Genomic DNA, 21806 nt, shown 5'->3' on the forward strand with positions numbered 1-21806 from the left:
AGCATGCAAATGTGATTGTTTGCACTCTCACTGTGTTGTAAGAACTTCATATGTGCGTGACTGCACCCACCAGGGAACATTCATTAACTGCTGAGATGATGGTAGACGTTTTTATGGTGCTTTAATGTTGATGAATATGCTGGAACCGAGCCACTGTTGTTCACCATGCCAAATGTTGTGTGAGACTGAAACAAAAAAAATAAAAAAAATAAAACAGAGGAAACCACCATTCGTTTACTGGTTGACCCTTTTTGTTATTTTAGAGAACATAGTGTAGTAGCTGTTTCTGGAGGCAGGTGTTCCCAGCCAATCGTCTGGCTCCTTTAAGATATTTAAAGCCATTTTATCGCAGGTTTCTGGGACGATTGTTACTCGGAATTCCCGTAAATGTTTTTTTCTTTTTTTTTTTTAAACAAGCTCTGGCAATCTTGGATTATTCCCCTCTTCCAGACACAATGACATCATTTATATTCAGAATCTACTGTACCTTTTAAGAAAATGTACGAGCATTCAACATAACCTTCCAAAAATGTTCTACTCATTAAAGCTGCAACCATTAATTTTATATATTTAGGAATGTAAAATGTGTCACTTGAGTAATACATCCAAACAGAAATATCACTTGATCATTGTCCACAGCTCTGTGTAGTGTTTTTAACTTTACCATTCCACACAGGTCAAACCCACTGACAGAACTACAGTACATAAACTGCACAACAAGGAAAATACCACACCACACCACACCACATACAAATGCATTTTAAAAAAGTGTATTTTTGCAGACTATCTGCAAATCCTTCCATCCTTGTATCTATGTTGCAGAAGTGCTGTATTAAAATTGAAAACAAGTATGGGGCGTCTATGGTTCAGTAGTCAGGGGTTCAATCCCCAGCTCCTGCATCCACATGTCTGATGTGTCCTTGGGCAGGACATTTAACCCCAAGTTGCTCCAAAGCTGCTGCTTTGGCGCTGGTGTGTGACTGTGTATGAATGGGATTAGTTAATACTGATGGACACTTTACATAGCAGCCTCTGCAATCAGTGTGTGAATGGGTAGATGTGACTTACGGTGTAAAAGCGCTTTGAGTAGTCAGAAGAAAAAAACAACACATGCTTATTTGATTTTCCTCAAAAAGTTCTGGCCTATGAGTCAGACATTCATTTCTGATGATGGACCACTTGGACTGCAATATACTGGATGCATGGTGACGTACAAATAACAACAACAAAAAAAGATTTATTTTCAAATGAAATATAACTCTTTTAGCCAGCTGTTAGTCCATCTCTCTGGAATCACATGATGGTCATTCAATGAGGCTGTAATGCAATGAAAAGGTTGTTCAGTTCTCCATTAAAAAGGTCAGGTCTTAGACACACCTTGGAAATGTGAGATATTTTTGGTCTGCTGAACTTAACAAAAGCTACGGCTCAGTTATGAGGCAAAGAGCAAACGGTCTACTAAAAAGATTCAAAATCAATATCTCTGTGAATGATGGATACAAGGTCAATAATTTGACGGTATGTCCTCTAGGTTACGACGGTCACTAATGGACAACTACCTTGGGAAGCTTGGAGGGTAGGTGTTGTGAGGGTAATTGGGTGCTTATTATTTTGTTTTATTGTTTTGTTATTCTAGGCAGATGCTCTGACTTGCTTCCATGTGACATCATTCTGTACTGTCTGCAAAAAATTAATAAAAATATTGGGAAAAAAAAATCATTTGACGGTATGTTTGACAGCAAGAATAGCTAACTAACAAACAAGACATGTCATTATCCCTTTTCTTTACAGTTTCCTTTTTTTTCTTCCAATAAAATAATCTGCCGTCTTTCACCAGCTACAGTCTCACCTGCAGTTAATAATGGAATGACGGACAATCACAGTATCAATTAGTTCAGACGGGCAGTATACAGGTATGTATGGACTCTCTCTCAGTCAGTGTTTCATATAACTACATTTTCACACTTTTCAATTTGGTGTGTTTAATTCAGTCATTTTTTAAATAAGGTTATGGCTTAATAGATTAAATAGAGAGCTTTGACGGAGCCATGGGCTGTGATTGTTTTAGAAACAGGTTAATATTCAACACATTCATATAAAAAGGTGATCCGAAGAAGGTTTGCCCAAGTTGAATAATTAGCTCTACTTTGCTGTCTTTATAGAGGATGCATTATGAATAAAAAATCTGATATCTTAAAACTACCCATTGTGGTCTGAAGGTGGATGCTGGGGTGGTGGTGGGGCTGAGCAAGAGTGCAGTACTGGTGCAGGTCAGAGCTGGCAATGAAAGAGCTGAGGGAGAGAGCAGAAATTGTGTCGCTTAAATACAGTAGATGGCTAATTGTAGCGAGGTGTTGTCAGGTGTTAAGAAAGAGGCATGTCTTGTGTTAAACCAATGCAGCTCGAGTTGACTGCCTGAGCTAGCTTGAAGGCATCGCCTCGTTTAAAGGGGTACTGACTTAATTGTAAGAAAATATACACAATAAAGTGAAGTTCCATTTGTTTGCAGTCACTAGTAGGCAGCTGCTAGCTAGCAGGAGTTGTGTAGCGCTGTTTTGACCGAGACGTTGTGTACTGTCTACTGCAGTCGTTTGAGCTCACAGCTGACATTTCTACGTAACAGTTGCATTTTCCAGTAATTAAGATGCGGATTGTTCAAGGTGGACATTGTATGCCTTTTTGTAAGACTTTGATTTTTTTCATTATTAATGCACTCAATTAATTGTGATTCTGTTGTAGGATGAATTTTGTGCATTTTCATTTTTTGACTCCAGGATAACTTGAATCGTCTTTTTCTTTTGTAACAATATTTGCTTTAAAATTAATGCAAGCTGTCTAACCAATCCAGCTCATCAATGGCTCCTCTAAAAACAACTCTCCAGCAGCAATTAAGACTGCTTTAAGGTGTAACCCTAACAAGTTCCTCTTACCCATATTAGATCAGCTCTGCCATCATAAAAATGCAGAAAGCTTTGACTGCACCTAAACCTCACAAAGTGCTTCAGACAAACTTTGAGCGAACATGCAGGGTGTAACAATTTCCCACCCTCACAGTGCGTTACATTCTAGTGTGCATTGTACAACATTTACAAAGAACAGCATTATACAGTAACTGGAACTCCAGCAAGTGGCCTGACCTCACCCTTACCTTGATGTAAGCGAGGAGAGTGTGACATATGAGAAAGCATCTCCTTAAACCATAAAAGTAGATGATTGTTTCATACTGTATCCAACAAATGGGTTATGGATAAATGTCTCTGCCCCTGATGTGGAAATGAGGGGCAGGCAGTCACATGCTGGAGCTCCATGACCCCCAAAGAAACATGAAAAACAACACCCAGACAAATGGGCACCGTGATGCAGTGTGGCAGGCGTCAGAGGCCTCTCTCTCTGCATTACAAGGCATTGTGAAACATTCACATTTTCCACTGCAGCCAGCATGACTCACAGCCCTGTCCAGTGGCAGCAAAGGATGCCGGGTGATTGCATGCGTTGGGCTGTTTGCCTCCGTCTTTGATGCCACCTCTCGCACTTTCCCAATTAAACAAAATTTGCTAATGTATGGAATGGACTGCCACAGTTAAAGGTAAGGCATGTTGTTTTTGAGAAGGGCCTTAAATCCATCACCATGGCTGCAACTCCAAGCAGCCGGTGAGACAAACTTTAGTTGGAAAAAGCCGGCAGTTCTGTTTGAAATTTGAAGGGGAAATCATCAAATTTGACTTATTACTGGCAAGCGGAAAAGGATATCCTAATTATAATTATAGCCTGACCAAGACGGTGGATATTTAATAAAGAAAACAGCGGTAATTGTACATTTTAATGGAGCAGCCAGCCAAAGAATTCCACCGTTCTGTTGGAGTAGAGGAGATTGAAAAGGGGATGTCAGTGAAAAGGAAACAGCCAAAAGCGAATAAAAGTTCAATATGTTGAATAGATGAATAGGAGGTGAAGGGGTAAGTGGGTGTGTATGTGTTCGTGCACACACACACACACACACGCACACACACACACACACACACACACACACACTTAAAGGGAAAGTGAGAGAATCAAAGGAAATAGGAGTTACGCAGCTAGTTCATGAAGTGTCAACATTGTTCAGAGTGGGAGGTCGCCCCAGGGGAACGCTGCCTAACACACATGGGAGAAATTCAACAGCTCTTTCAGCGGAAATCCTCATCATACATCTCCACCGCTTCAGGAAAGCAAAACAACCTGATGGAGCCCGGAGTTGGAGCTGTGAGTTGGAGCCTGGGCTGTGGCTGTCTCAGTCAGTGAGGTGAGGAGGACTGAGAAAGATTTACACATTTTGACGAGAGAAACCCGATACTTCCAGTGTCAAAACTTCCCCAAAGATAATACTTCAGCCGGGGGCCGACAGGGTTGATGCCTCGGGATCAACGATTACTTCATTAGATGAGATCTAATGCTCTTCTACTTTCTTTGAAATAAATTCTCAGCTTCACCCAGAGGAGCCTTCAAGACATTTTTGACAACATCCACCTATCCTGGGAAAGGGGACTGTAATGCCTCATGCACCCTTTTTCACACTTGGTTACACCCATGTGCATGAAGGCGCCACACACAACATCAACAGTCTACTACAACAGGACTATGATTGGCTGGTTGAGCAATTCCCAATTTAAGCTAAAGCTGCTGGTTGAGGGCATGTCTGGGTTGCAAGGGAAACATGTCTACAACTTTTTGTCTTGGGAAACGTTGGAAAAGATGTATTACATTCAAACATTTCCATTGCAGATAAAAAAAAATGTGTATAAAATATTGTTGAATGTCCCTGTCACACATTTATTCATTAACTGTAGTAATCCGGTAATTCAGTCGGTTCAGCTCCAGATGGTTCTGATCGCACCTGAGGGCCAGTTGGTCCACTTCCCATCTATATGCAGACTTGTCACTGTCCCAGATGAGACCAATGACTGTGATGTCCTCTGCAAACTTCAAGAGTTTCACAGAAGGTGCAGTTGGTGTAAAGGGAGAAGAGCAGTGTGGAGAGAACACACCCCGGGGGGGTGCCAGAGGTGTCAGGGTGCTAGATGTGATGCTCCTCAGCCTAACTTGCTGCCTCCTGTCAGTAAGGAAGTTGATGATCCAGTGACAGGTGGAGGTTTGCACTGTTAGCTAAGTCAGTTTGTATTGGAGGATGTCCAGGATGATGGTGTTGAACAACAGGTTCCTTGCACATGCCAAAGGGTACTGGAGATGGTGCAGGATGTAGTGCAGGATCACCCACCAAGCTGTTTGCCTGGTTTGCAAACTGCAAGGGATCCAGCAGGTGTCCTGTGCTGTTCTTCAGGTGGCCATACATCAGTCTCTCAAAGGACTTCATGACCACATATGTCAGGGAGATGGTCCTGTAGTCATTCAGTTCAGTGATGGAGGGTTTCTTGGAGACAAGGATGATGGCATTTGAAATGGGAATGCGCTTAACACAGCTACAGAGATCCGTTGAAGATCTGGGTGAAAATCGGGGAAAAGCAGGCCTTTGCTATATGTATAGGCCAATCGTAACCAAGTATTAACTTAGCCATGTAATAATCATTACTATAGTTACAGCCAGTTACTGCCCAATTGAACCTTTGTAAGCTATTTATTTCATTTGAATTTTTATTGTGCCAAATCATTACAAGAATTGTATCTCAAACTTTAAAAAACTTTGAGGAAGTTACTGAATAAATCCAACTGAACAAACAAACCACCACAAACATTAATGTAGCTCTCTAGTACTGTGTATTAGGCATTTAGATTGAGGAGGGGCAATGAAAGTTGGGCAGCACATGTGCAACACTTGTGCCATGTCGAAAAACATTCTCTATTTAATGAATAATGTGCACATATTTAATGGCGTTTAAGTATTATTTCTACCTTAATCTATGACACATAAGCTCTAAAGATGGCAAAAATTTAAATACCTTTTAACCAGAAGCACAACGGACGACGACTATCCCTTAACATCCTCATATCATTCTTTTAATTAATTAATAGCATGAGCATTAATTCTTGAATGCATTATGGTTTGAATGCTGATCTGTCATTCAGCTCATAACTGCCAGGCATGTTGTCCAGATGTGATTCGAAGTTGAGAAGAAAGAATAGTTGAGTGTCATCAGCATATATGTTTTATTGCTTTTTTTCCACATCACTTAGTAAACATAAATGAAAGCTGAGGTTTGGACTGAAGCCATTTCCTGCTGAAGTTAGAATTCACCCAGGATAGTTGCTAATCTTATGTTTCAGTATGTCAGTAAAGACAACAAGATGTATTGCCACCTACCAGAAGGCATATTTAAGTTTTGTTGCAGTCTGAGCCTCAAGACAGGGCTAACCAGAGGTGAAGTGCAGGGTATACACAGGTATACGGAGTATACCCACTTATTTTTCGGTCTCCATAGAGTATACCCACTTCTAAATCCCTCTGATTATCACCATTGATTGATTAACAAATATTCAGCAGTATATTGCATTTGTTTTTCGTAGGATGGTGAAGGGATGACCTTTCCTACTGCCTTTAATTGGCTAGTACACATTAATTAAAAATGCTTGAGTAGTCTTCAGTGTCTGTTTATAACAGAGGCTGTTTATCCTCCGCTGGAAGTGCAACTTAAAAATACAATAAGGAACAATTTAAGAGTATACCCACTTCTTTAGGCACCACTACACCACTGGGGCTAACATTCCAAATTCTTGTCTTCTAGTCTTTCTATGATAGCTTGTTAGCTTGCCGTTAATTGAGCAGCTATTTTACAACTTTTATGTTCATATTTAAAAGATTAAAAGTTAGGTTATAAGTTAAAATACTTTGTTAAGTTTCTGCCAAACACTCAGTGATGTTCAATAAATATATATGCCAAACCAAATAACTACCAGGACAATTACATTTTTGATTCAATTAGCATTATTTTAATGTTACAACCTGTCCTGTTCTCTGTCTCCCTGATTCAGGATGGGTATTAAGAGGAGCCAGGTAGAAGAGCTATCTGGCACATATACTCTGGGCAGTATTGCAATTAAGAGATTGTGTTTGGGCTGGAGACATTGAAGGTCCTACTTTCTGTCTTTTCTGTTTTATTTAGGTTAGTCTTTTTCTCTGGGGTAGTTTTAAGGGGCGGTGCCCATTAGTCAGTTGGCTTTGCACCTTCCCATCGTGTGTTCCTTTTGGCCGGGTCTCCATTTTCTGAGCCTTTGGATGTATTTATTCTTGTGTTAAGGAGGCTGTAACAATCAATATCAAAGTAATGATCTTAGATTATGTTTAATCCATGTAACATTTTAACATTTATTTAGTGACAAATTTGAAAGGATTGATTGTGGCGTTACCAGCTGCTACATCAACAGAACTACACATTGATCTCACTGTTAATCCCTGCAAGTAACATTCCTTACATTTCAAAATTGTGAATTGCTCAAAAATGATTGAGTATCCTATAATGACGTCTATTTTTCAGGTCTCTCATTTAAATAACAGTTTATCCACCTTCAGAGCCTTTCAGTTAGCTCATTCCCCAGTTATCCTGAGCCATTCTTGGCAAAACAGCAAGCACAGCCAGTATTCTTGGGTCCTTTTGATATCATAAACCTGCTTTTTCAGCTCTCACTCATCACCTTTTCCTGAAGAAAACCATCTGTGTAAAGGATCAGACAGCCAGAAGGAAAGAGGCTCAATCTCCCTGCAGCATAGGTTAAGCCAGGCCTCGATATTCAGTGAAGATCAAGGCCAAGAATCCTGGTTATGGATTTACAATGAGGGAGCAATAGTACTTTAAACAGACAGAGGAGTGATGGGACTTTAATATCCCAGAGTCCCTTGAGCAGTGATGATAAGACCAGAGAGATGAGGTATTGTGTGACGAATTAACTCGTCTTTCCAGCCTTAATGAGGTTTACATAAAGGGAAGCAGCTCAATATTGCCAAAGACTGGAATCACTTAGAGAATTAGCTGCTGCTTAAGACATAGAGAGATGTTACAAAAATGAAAGCTTACCTCATTGTGATCCAAACTTTAAACAGATAAATGATAGTTTTTCTTCTCTATATTACCATAAAAATATTAGCGTAGTGTAGTTCGACAGAATCAAATTATCAACAAAACAGCGGAGAATAACCAACTTTGTGCCTTTTTATTACATGCATGGAGATACATCGGGCGTGTGCATACAGTCTACTGGTCGCAGGGAATAAACGTTACCAACGTTTTCAAGATAAATTCTCCTGGTTTATATCTTGCTGCGCTCTCAGATCGGCTCACATTGACAGTTTTCAGAATAAAATACTCAGGGGCTGGCAGGAGAAACTCTAGATAAAGTCAGAGTAAAACTTTGGCTGATTGTGTTCACACATGCAGCTCACCCCCGAAAACTTCAGGAGTTTTTAAAAAAGTTTTGTGCAAGTGTGAAATCACTCATGGATAGCATTCATTGGACATATGCAGTGGTTTACTCCCCTTCAATAAACTTTTGAGTAGAGCAAAAAAGAGAATAAATAAATAAATAATCAAATCAGAATTAAAAATACAATATAATATTTTGACTGAACAGTTTAACTAGAGAGTCACTTTTTTCCTGCTTGTTCCAAGCAATGTACGACATTACACACATCCAGATGCAGTTAAAAGTTAACTCTCCTTGGACATATTGTTGATAAAACAACACACATCATCACACAGCACTCAGCCTCTGTTGGCTAACACAACCATTGGTAAATCTTTTCAGTCCAGCGTGAGATTAGGGAGTTGATTCTCCAGAGGAAAGCAGGTCGACCCTACTCATGGGACTCGAAATAGGGTGTGTTAATGGTCATAATCTTTTTGTGCTGTTCAATGGGACTCGCTCCATTGGATCTTTATGAACTGAATCCTGATGTAGTGCCCCACCCAGATCAGCATGAGAAAATAAAAGAGGGAAAAACATCATGCTGAAGGTTCGAATTTGAACTGTTCTGAACTCGAGAGTTGTTTTTTTCTTGTTTTTCTTGTTTTACTTCACATGTTTAAATTACTTATTGTAGGCTGTGAACCGAGGTGAGATTCAGGGATCATAATGAGCCGATAATTCTGATGATTCTGCCCTTTTTTTGCAATCAATGAACTGCAACACTTCACCCTTTTGTTTTAAAGCAATATTGTTTTGAATCCCCCTGATACAGAGACAAACTTTCCAAGGCCACCTGACCTTGAGGACCAGTGCACTTATTTGCACTAGTTAACACAAATTTAGCTCAACAAAAACCAAATAAAGATAATTAAAACATAACGCACAAAATAAACCTACATGTCAATTTCTTTAACCATTTAGATCTCATATGATGCACATTGAATAGAGTAAAAAGATAATATATGTCTATGTAATAATATGAAAAAGAGACCCCAGGAAAATCTATGGGAAGTGACCCAAACCCAAGTGACTAAAGTATAATACTAATACATAGACCAGCAGGGGTCCCAGGTTGGGTCTTTGGTTCCAGGAACTGGGGAGACCAAGGCATTTAGCATCTAATATAGATGCAACCATCTACAGAGTCAAAATCATGTGCAACATGTCTACTTAATAACAAACACATTAAAATTATTTGGAAAGAGGTTAACTCAGTCCTATATAGTCCATTTTTTGGAACCACACATACTGTAGGTTTAAACACAACACAAAAAGCATTGATTTGATCTTATAGCCAAAACCCAATCCCAATTCACCTTTATCTGTATCCAGCTGAATGAGGTAGATATCATGTAAATGTGATGCAAAAGCCCAATTGTTGGATTTAGTGATAGTGAAGGAGTGGTTGAGTAGAAGGCAATAATCATTGTTTCAGTTGGGTAGAATGAGCGTCCACCAGATGAATGCATGCGGTAAACCCCCTACAGTACAGTTCTTGCACGTTCTGTAAAGCCCACCCATCAGCAGTGAGAGCCTGGATCATCCCTCTCTGTGCACCCAGCTACCTTCCTGTCCAGGATAAACACGCCGGGTTCAGACCCTCCACCTCGCTCCAGCAGTTAAATTCAGCCTCCATGAAACGCAGCAAGACCGCATCAGCCCCAGAGAAGTTTTACAAGCGCAGCGTTCTCTCTCCCGGCCTGGTTCAGCCCGCCACTTTTACCCCAAAGGCCCCATTCTCCATCCCTGACCACTCCCCTAGGCCCCATTAGCACTCTCAGGTTGAGGTCTGACTTTTAAGAAAATGTTCTCCCAGGCACAGCTGCTTCAGAGAAATCATTTCTCAAGGCAGAAAACAAAAAGCTGATACATTTTACGTCTGAAAACTTGAAATCTTAACCAACAGAGAAGGCCCACGTTAAACGTTTGAGTATTTGTTTCCTGATAAGAATTTGAGAATGTGTTTTTCACAGTTCGCATTTTTTTCTTTCGTATTCTGGTGAAATAAAGATGACAGGCGGGGGAGAGCAGTAAAAGAAATTGGTTTCAGCAGCCACAGTAGCAGAAAATTTACCAGAATTCCATGAAGCTTTCCAAAAGTTTGGCAGGAGTTTTAGCCGTCTGAAGCAGAAAAACAGTCATACAGATGGTGGGCTACAAACCAAAATAATGACAAAGCAACGCCGACAGGCAAGAATAAAGAAGCATTGTGTTGTATCCTAATGTTATTAAAACATTTAAGCTGCACCAATTCATTATTGACAGGCTGAATATCGTACGTTATCCAGTATTTATGAACCCACAGATAATGATCTTCCAACTCTGCACATCCCCGCTAGCTTTAAAGAGCTTTTCAGCCCCTTTCAACTAATTTTTAAGAATTAAAAGATGAATCTAAAGGTGTATTTGAGACTCACTATATACATTGTGATTGCATCTGTCTTTTTGTTTATGTGTTTGTGTTGTTCCCTTTTGCAAAGTGTTTAGGATATGCATTCATCTGACTCTTCCCAGCCACCGTAGTTTTCAGAAAAATAGCTCTGATTACACGTCAAAGTAAGAAATAACAACATTGGTGAATATAGTTGAATAAATCAACAACTCCTAGTCTAATGCTAATGTTGGCTGACTTTTAAAGACAGGTAAACAGGACAACACGACGTGGATCATACATTTAAACTATAATGTTTTTATGTTTGGGTAAAAAACCACTTGGTCAGGTTTTGGAAAATACTTTGGTTGAACTAAGTAAGTAAGATTTTTTTTAAATCAATGTAAGATAAATGACATACTTTTCTAAATGCACTGTAGTTTTAATACTTAATGTAAAAAGATTAAATGTTGACTTTCTTTTTAGACATCAGCATCAATCTCCAGATTTAAATGGACAGACTTCTACATTCTTTGCAGTCATCTGAGGATATGTGCACAAGGGGAGAAAGAACCACAGGTCCAATAACTTCTCCAGAATGTGGGAAATGTTTCAAGGCATTGTTGCAAAACTCAGCTGAATTAGTGTCAAGTGTTCAAGGGCAAATTGAAGATGCTTTAAGGTGTTTATTCGTCTCTGGTTTGAGACTCCCAAACTCAGTCTGCAGAGGAACTCACTCCACCCATTCCTCCCTTCTCCACCTGCAGTTTCTCCTTTTGTTTCTATTTGATTTTCTGTGTTATTTCTCCTCTTCACTTCTAACTCTTCCTTTCCAATCTCCCCTTCCCATCTTTTCCTTAATGTATCCCAGCAGATGAGCAGACCACACCAGAATCATAAATCTCAGCTCTGTATCTGTCCATCACATCTCATAAAAGTCTTATTCGTCCCTGTAAAAACTCCAGCTCCCCTCTCTGTGAAGGTTTTGTTTTTGGGATGGCAAGCATCCCTGTAAATAATCTGTTGCCATATATTTTACAAATCGTCCTCCCACTGTCCATCTTGTTTCAATCACCACTTGGAACGGGTGATTTGATGCACAGCATGCACAGATTGCTACAAGGTGGACTGGGGCTGGAATCAAGGATGGATGCACGCATGTAAGAATAGAAGAAGACTGTGTGTGCATAATGCATCCTGACCTATGGGGTCAAATTGTCTCCACCTGTTAGTTTGTCTCCTGTTGCCTTTCGAGTTACAAAGAATCTTTTCAGCATGTTGTGAACCATTTATGAATCTTGACTTCAGACATTATGTGTGCAGCCGTGCAAGAGAACTTGGATCGAAGACGAACAAATATGATGTATAAGGACCTGATGAAGATCAGAACCGTGCAATGTTTATAAGCCTCATTGGCACAGCTTATAAACAGCCATTTTGGGGTGGCCAATCAGATTTCTAGCCCTGGCCCTGAGAAGATGCCATTTAACCAGGTTTATCTTGCCGAGTCGCATTTCAACTTTTAACAGATAAGACATACTGTATTTGGAGTTTCCAAAAGGCGTCGTCAAAGCTTCCAGATGACATCATGGTGGCCTACGACTTGTTTTTAATGATAAAATGCTATGGCCTAATATATCTCTGTATGTCTTTTGCATCAGGGTTTATGTCTTAAAAACACAAAAAGTTGTTGTGATAAACTGATAACATCGGTTCTTTCCTGAGAAGAGGTTTTTGATGTTTTTGCATGCTGGACTACAAATATTTCTGTAGTTGTTGTTGCATCTTATTTCAGACTCTACTAGAGATTCCTTGTGTTTTGACTCCAAAAGTTAGCTTCCAGGGGGTGAACATGGTTTCAGGAGTTGAAGATTTAGATATTCACCTCAAGAAATGATAGACTAAAACAGATGTTGGAAGAAACTTGAATCTGAATGTTGTTGACACACATCAGCCTTCAATATCTATACCCCTTACAGTGCTTTTTGAATGTTTGAATTTCAATCCATCAATGATCCATACTCCTTTCTTTAGAGAGTTGGGGAGGATGGAGCAAATCCCATCTGTCATTAGGAGAGAGGCAGGGTACAACCTGGACGGGTCATCAGTTTGTTACAATAGAATCAGACAACAATTCAAACATGCTCACAACAAAGTGTTTCAGTTGAGTGTTCAATGTTGTAAATGTTTTCATTATCACTTTCTAATTTGATCTACCAAGAAATATACATTTAGTTGCAATACAAATTTTTTGTCTTAATTGATATTTCAAATGAGTGGATATAAGTAATAACTAGGAGACAGGATTGCTGTAGGCTGTCCAACATGCTGAGTAAAGACACTGTACTCCTAGTATTAGCTCCTTCTGTCTTATTGGATCCATTAGAACTCAATATAAAACAGTGATTCATTTTGTCCTTTTCCTTTCCATTTAGTTTGCAATTTTTAACTGTTTCATCATTGGAATGCAACTGAGGGTTTCAGCCAAATGAATCTCTTGTTCCAAACGTCTTATCACAGTTTGTCCAAAGCCAGAAGATGGCAGTGCAGAGCTTCAGCTGGTGTCATTACTGCAGCCTGTCATTCTGCCACATGTGTCCCAGCTGTGAGCCTGCGGATCAAGACTGCTCGGCCACAGAGTTATGAACCAGCTATAAATCATAAAACACTCTGCCTTCAGGATTTGACTGATTTAATTGTAGCTATTGTACTGCAATTTACCGTGATGGAAAACTATGCAGAATACATTCACATGTACACAATAAAGCCTCTAAATAAGGAGAGCTGTACTGGAGACAAGAGACTGTTGCTGCCTGCTTAGTGACAGGTTTCTTCAGTTTATGACCTGCATAATGTATCTCCTCTTGTGCACGTGTGTGTGTGTGTGTGTGTGTGTGTGTGTGTGTGTGTGTGTGTGTGTGTGTGAGATCAGTCTAGTTTGTTTGCATGGCTATTACTGGAGCAGACAGACCATCAGATTGCTGAATGTACCCTGTTCATGAGTGTGTTCCTCTCTATTAGTCTGCATGTGAATGTATGGATAGGCTACATGTGTCCTGCATGCGGATGTCTGTATGTTTATAATAATAAGACATCTCTACACTGCTTTGATGAGTATACAAAGACTGAAGAAGAGTTGGATAATTAAATCTGGCTCATTGAGAAATACCAACATAATCACTTCTCAAGCAAACAGGGTGAGAGAACACTGCATTAAAAGTAGCTCTACCAGGAGTCCATCCTATTATTGAAAATACAATCTAGAGAGAATGAGAATGACATAATTATTTTCTAATTTTGCAGTAAAATATTATGTGAAAAGGGCATAAAATAAATATTTGCTTACAAAGTCTATAAAGCTTATATCACATGCCACTCTACCCTGTGAATATGACCCTAAGCTGACAAAGTTTAACAGTAAATCACACTTGCTGCCTCGCAAGCCACTTGCACTCCACTTGAATCCATTCTCCCCACTTTTGCATTTATGCAACATGTTGCATATCTGCAGAAATGACAGCAGACTGCGACTCTATGATTCCACCCACTGAGGTCAGCTAATGTGATTATCTGTGGCTTAAGAGCAGATTTTAAGCTTTTAAATGTATCCAACATCAACATTAATAACGTCTAAAGAAAAGACAGAGTGGTGAGAGGAACTCAGAGTCTGACATTTACACTCAATTCTGCTTCCTGCAGGGATGCACAGCTATTTTCCCGTTGTGAGCGTGCTCAGCTGCTTGCTCCTCTTTTTGCTTGCTGATGTGTCAATTTTGAAAAAAAATCTCTTATATTTCCACTACAGCCTCTGTATTTTTAAGCAGCTGTGTGTGTATGTTGATATGTGGATAGATGTCCGGGTGAACCTGTATTTCTGATTTCTGTTTAGTTTAAGTATTCTGTGTCTGTGTGTGTGTCCATATTTTTATTAACAGGTGAATAGTTGCTTAGTGTGTAATGTGTGTATGACATTGGCTCTTCCACCTGCCATTACCTCACTGTAATAAGAGTCCATTATTCTCACTAACAAAGATTCTGTGCTCAACTTTTTGATGACAGTTACAGCTCCCACAGCTTTGGTTTGTGTCAGTGTGTGTGGTTGTGTGTGTGTGTGTGTGTGTGTGTGTGTGTGTGTGTGGTTGTGTGTGTTTCCCTGCAAAAGACTACTGCCCCAGGACACACAGCTGAGCCGGCTGGTGGGGAGGTAACGTTTCACTGCAGAAAATGTGTCATCCTTTTCTCACTGTGGCGGATATTACAGCCAAGTCTCCTCCAGGTGCACAGGCTCTGTTTGACTGCGTGTGAAAGTGTGTGTGTGTGTGCGTGTGTGTGTGCGTGTGTGTGCGTGTAAGTGTGAATGTATGCAAGTTCCCAGCCTTACTCTACCCTTACCATAACTCCATTAATCACAACCCTCAAACATTCTCCTTCCCGTCAAAAGACCAAAGCCCAGAGACAGATGATCTTTGATTTCCGACAGCGTCCTTCCTCCTAAATTGGATACAAAACATGATCTCTTTTGACTCCCATTCAAAACTCTATTGGCGCTGCAGTGAGTGTGCTTGTCTGTGTTGTCTTTAGATATGGGCGAGATCGTATAGAATGTGCATGTGGTTTTCCTGGCTTGGTCAAAAAATGCAGGAGGGAGAGGAAGAGAAATGTTGAATAGACATTACTGGAGTCATTACTTTTACACTGCTGAAGGGTATCAGTATCAGGGAGGGATACAGCCCATTTACTCAAACTTCTGCTTTTCTAAGTTAAGATTCTCAGATTCTGAAGTGCACACACAGATTTTTGTCCATTGACTTATGTTCCATCATCTTAAAATCTGCACTTTGCAGACCTTGGATTGTTTTGCTGTTCTGGCTAAAGTAAGATGTTATAAAAAAGAAAATAAATTAAAGGTATAAGTGAGAAACCAGATAAGTGAGAATAACTTATATCAGATGGAATGGGTTTATTAATATGCTATAACGACTGAGGCAAGAGAGAATGGATGCTAAATGATTGCTATACTGGATGGATGAATGGATGGATGGATGGATAGATGATGGATGGATGGATAGATGGATGGATAGATGGATGGGTGGATGGATAGATGGATGGATAGATGGATGGATGGCTAGATGGATGGTTGCTTGGATGAAAAGATGGATGGATGGATGAATAACTAGATGGACGGATGGATGAATGGAGAGATGGATGGATGGATGGATGGAGAGATGGATGGATGGATGGCTAGATGGATGGTAGGTTGGATGGATGAATGGATGGATGACTGGATGTAGACATGGCTGTTTGTATCATGTTGTATCAATATCAATTTCAATAAAAACAAACCCAAAAATCAGTGACAATGTCAGTATAGCTCATAAAATGTTTACAACGCTTGACTGTACCATCAGGAAGCGACTTCGTTCAAACACTAGATTGGTGCATCACATACGTGTTCATCTACTCACTCTAGATCAAGATGAATACGGGGATGGACATTATCCACTATCACTGAGAAAAAGTCAAGATTCTCTGATTTCTGCTTATAAGACACTTGGTAATGGTCTGAACTGATTAGGAATCGTTGGGCTTTTAAACACACTGCGCTCAGTCTATGTTGACAAATTCTATAAGGGAGTATGCTACAGTGTTGAAAGTTTTTGGAAAGTTAATATTACCAGCTAAACATAAGCGTTTTAGTCATTTGGTGAGTGCAATTTGGTGCTGAACTGCTTATCACATAGATCTAGATCTATAAGACTTAAGTTCTGTTTAACCCTTGTGTCCCACATAAAGCCTGTGTAACCATTCTGTACGGTCATCAGGAAGAGCTCTCTCATGGACTATTTAGTCTCCACAGCATCCGGTGCCAATACCAATTTTGCAATGACTTGATAACATTTGCAGGCTCACTCTTAAAAAGGAAATCAAAAGTTTTGATCCTTCATGTGCCAAAAGCCATAAAGGTACACGTTTATGATGGATCATTTCCTGCAGAGCTTCTGTTTCTTCCTGTGGGCATCCAGCGGTTGGAAGGAAGCGGAGCTTAACGTCATGCAGCACTGATATGAAAACACAACTCAGCACAGCGATGTGATGTAGGGTTAAACCAGCTCTCTTTATGGTTATTGTTACGGGTAATGTCTTTTGGGGTAGTTTTCATGATGCACCAGACTGAGTGCCAACGAAAACCTTCTTCGAATGTAGAGAAATAAACAAATATCCAACTATGGGGCATTTGGTAGAAACACAGGAAATATAGAATAATTCAGGAAGGCTTTATTCTCCTTGTTCATAAAGCTATAAGGCTACACTTACAGACTAAGGTTATTCCATGTTTCTTCTCCTTAATATGTATGGTCAGCAGTGTTTTATCTGCCTGAATTCCTGTGGTTTTTGAGCCACGCTTTAATAGCTTGCAAAAATCTCAATCTTGGACCATGTGTTTGCACACATCCCCATATGATTGTAACTATGCACAAACACACACACATAGAAAAAAAATGTTTTTGTTCTGATTAAAAAAATATTCCTGGAAAAAGGTTGAAGCTTTTAGACTGTAAGATACACGTTTCAGAAAGTGGTTAGTGAGAGTTTTGGGCCAGCCTCCCAGTCTGAGGCCAACTGAGCCGCATAATTTCCAATGAAGATGTTCGAGGTGAAGCCATTTCTCGGCCAGATAAGGTTTTTTTTTTTTATCAGGGGGTAGAAATATATATCAACTGTGTGGTCTATGGTTTGGACAGCACAGAACAACCTCAGTGGACAAACCCAAGCGTTACCCACATCCATTTTCTGGGTTGGTGTATCTAATCATGCAAAATACTGTTTATGTGTTCAGTGTGGAACTGATTTAAATGCATATTTTCTCTAAGTCCCTGGCTGCTGTAGTGATAGCTGTTGTTGAAATGCTAGTTCGAACTCAAGGTTATTTATTTCTTCAGGCTGTCATCGCAAGTCTGTCTCAAATCAAACTAATCAACTATTATAGAAAAAAATAGACTTATACAGTATGAAAAAATAAGTATGAATGGCAGACATAACAAGCCTTCTTCATCTAAAGAAGCCAACCCAGGCTACCTGGCTCCACCAACCTCAAACCCTTCCATGTGTTTAAGGAAAACTGCCACAAAAACCTTCATGCATTTATTTATCCTTTGCCTTTTTATAAGCACTAGAACAAAAAATACAGTCACCTTTAAATCTCTCTAGTTATTGTAGTGGCCAGGTCTGATTTGAATCCAGTGCAAATCTGCCCTATTTATTATTAGTTCAGTCGAGCATAAATGGCCCTCTACATGTACGTGTTCTTAAATACAAATGTCTCTTGTTTAAAGTAATCCTACAGATATAAAAAAACTTATTCAGCTCAGTTTGTTAGAGTGTGCTCATGTATGTTTCATCATGTCATAAAACTAGATACAAAAAATCATTGACAAGAGTTGCAGCGATGGATCGCGGCACACATGGAGCATGTGGAAATTGAGAGTTATTTTGCGACTGAATTTGGAAAGAAACTAACTGCACACCTATTCTTTCCCTAAAGCTGCACTCTCATGCTGACAGAGTTCAAATTCATCCTCATACACATCTAGAGCTGGATTGAATCCAAAACGTGATCTGAATTTCCCTGTTTAAAACAAAGCAAGAAAAGGCAACTAGTACTGAAAAAAACGGGCCTGTATCTGCAGAGTTGAGCCAATGCCAACCATAGACTGAATCAACCCCTGATTGTATTAATGTCAAGGTAATATTTAAAAACAGAGGTGGAAAAGTTATCATGATCTCAGGAATGTTTGTGTGTGACATCCCAAATAAATATTGTGGCGCAATTACCACCAACTCACCACAGCTAATCATGTATTTGCTCTAACTGCTTATTAGTACTATCGCTAATGAACAAGACATATTTTTCAATAAGGCTGATTTGCATTGAGTTGGTAATTTTGGTGGCAAATTTTCCCTAAATTACACTTCATAATGGCTGATTTAGGTATGTGCAAACATCACTGGAGCACCGAGATGCAGCGCAGAAAGGGGAGCATTTAACCCTTTGTGTGTGTTTTGTGTCTTATTGACTCATGTGCACAGGTTTAGTGTTTGGAAAAGCCGCACAATTCTTTTTGAATCAAGCCCTAAACGTTCTGTCCAACCAAAAATAAGCTTAACAATTTCTCCTTCTCGTATTAAGATCCAAAAATGGGAAACAATTTTTTCTAAAATGGCACCACCTTCATAGTTGAAAACACTTTCTTACATCATACATAAGAAGTTTTCTAAGTGTGAATCAGACAAGTTACATGAGAATTTGAAGATATGTCTGTATGAAGTGTATAAATATCTGCTCTTTAACTTCCCACACAGATGCTTCTCATGAAGAAACAAACAACTTCCCTCTCTTTGGTAACATGGTGGTAAACTTGGTGATGGATGGAGCATCTGAAATACAGATCAGGACCCGCAGATCACACATTTTTCACATCAAGGACAAGGTCAGTTTTTCCCGCAGAGACTATTTAGTTTAAGGTCCTTCATGCAACAGTTCTTACATAGTATCATTCTTATGAATTGAAGATGGAAGTGTTCGAGCCGGATAGACGCGAGGCAGACACAATGGTGGCTACTGTTTGTTGAGCCGTGTGATTGTGTGCAGTTTGTATTTTCAAAGCAGGACCATTAACTGGCCCCTCGCAGAGAATCTCAGCAGGGTTCAGATGTGTTTTGTTTTGCTGTTGATTCAAGCTGTGTTACTCTGAGGCGCCACAGACATCATGGGTGGCCACATTGGGTTCTTGGCACGGCACACACATGCACATGCTAACTTGCCCTGTGGTATACAGTAGGACTTTCTAACTTTCTTACACACACTTACATGCAAGAGAAACGTGTATTGTAAGTACAATACATGCACTCTTTCCTCTTCAAAAACAAACTCCTTAAACAAACATGAGCATAGAAATGTACAAAAAAGAAATCAGCTTGATGTATGTTTATATAACCTCAGCTAAAACTCGAAGAGACGCACACTCACTCATGGTAATTCTGACACTCACACACCCCACTGGGCCGTAAAAACAAACTGCTGAAAATATGGTATTTGTCTTCTGATTAAACACTCACATTCCAGCAGACTGTGCTTGGCCTGCCGGGGCAGCCGTCATATTGACAGTCGGACGTGTGGTTTGTCCGGGTGATCTCTCATGAAGGGAAGCTTTATGGCACAGCCAGCTCCATATAATCAGCTCTAAATGGCCCAAATGCTAACGAGAACGACAGCTCCCGCCCTCCCTTCATACCAGCCGGCTGGCCCCAGGAGTCAGGAAAGAAGGAGACAACAGCGAGAGGGGCCGCGAAGAAATGAGGAATGTTAGGGGACGCGCAGATTGCCAGAAATCGAGTTTGTTGACGTATGATTGTGTTTCAGAGAAGTCCACGACCATCCGTCTGGAGATTGTTAAGCTGGAATGACAATTGGTATAGGTTGATACAGCTATGAGAAATGATTTGGTAGTAAAGTTTTCAGTCAACATATCTGAGAATAGTTGAAATTGTCTTTGTGAGAAAAAAAAACATCTTTATTTAGAGGCTGACAGTGAACATTAAGTAATCTAAGGGAAATGATTGAATGCTTGTTAATCTTACATATTTTCAAAAAAGGGACAAAAAATACCTAAACTGGGTTAAAAATTAAATCTTTATTTTTCGCCCCATTAGCATCACCAGCCACCTACTCAGTCGATGTGACGATGTACTGCTTTAGGGCAGGTGTGTCTATCTTCATTATGCAGACATTTAGCATTTTCTTTACAAAGACATATTTGCACTATTATTGAGGTCATATTTATGTATGCCAGGTAGGGACATGTAAACGTTCTTTTACAAACCTATATTTAAAAGTAGTCAAACCTACAATGTACTGTAGATATACTGCTCCTACAATACATTTTATTTGGACAAATCTCACTAGTATAGTGGCATGTACAACATTTTTCTTTTGGAGCATTTATTTTGCTCTCAGTGAAGGTCAGACTTTACGTCATACGAGACTCTAATCTCTGAAGCGAAACCTTTCATTTCCCTGAGCAACACGTTTAATCTATGAGGTCAGTTGTATGGCCCCTTCATTTCAACACTAGAAGATGTGTATTCTGGCTGATTATTCAATGAACTCTCTAAAGTACAGGAGGCGGTATGCTATCGCTCAGTTCGTCCCTGACTCATCTTACCATGTAAAAGCAGGGTTAGGGTGTTAAAGGAAACCACATTTAATTGAAGTTTAAGGATTTGATCATCATTTTTTCAAATTAAAGTCCATGTTAAAAAATGATTAAAAATAATTGTGCTGACATTTAACGAATGACGGATAAAGGGACGTGTGCCCAACACTGGAAGCTAGTTAGCCTAGCTTGCTAACAGAAGTTCCAGCCTTGTCAGCCCACTGTGTTTCTGTTAAAGGTCAGTAAATCGCTGAGTCTTTTCTTTTTACAACTTTTACATGTCAAAACTGTACTTTTGGATATTTATCATAATTTTTTGGCAAAAACACATTTACATTCAAAAGAGAAAATGTCACTTTAGGACTGCACACTTGCTCAAATGCCACAAAAAGTTTTAATCGATGACATTTTTTTTTCAAAATGATCACCTGAAGAAGTACCCTGGTCGAAACGTTGTGATCAATGAAAAGATTTTGTGGCATTTGAGCGAGTGTGCGGGCCTATCTTCTTACTCAGTCTGTTGATTTTTGCCCTGCACTATACGTGATGTGTGTATAACTACCTCCTTACATCAAGTGTGTTTTGCTGTGTTTAAAAAAAATATTACTAGCAATGTTAAGGTCAATCAGTTTAAGTCACCTGAACTGCATTTCTACATGTGGAAAAGTCATTAAGATAAACATTTTCCTTCCTTATGGAAGAGGAAGACACGGGTGTAGTGGCTGCGGTGGGTAAAAATCCCAAGTGAATTTACCACACATAGCTGTGGGTAGCTTCTTGAATTGTTGACTTCATGTTCAGTCATGCAAATCTTATTAAATGAGCTGAGC

Source organism: Labrus bergylta, chromosome 21, assembly GCF_963930695.1.
Source record: "Labrus bergylta chromosome 21, fLabBer1.1, whole genome shotgun sequence".
Taxonomy (NCBI): Eukaryota; Metazoa; Chordata; class Actinopteri; order Labriformes; family Labridae; genus Labrus; species Labrus bergylta.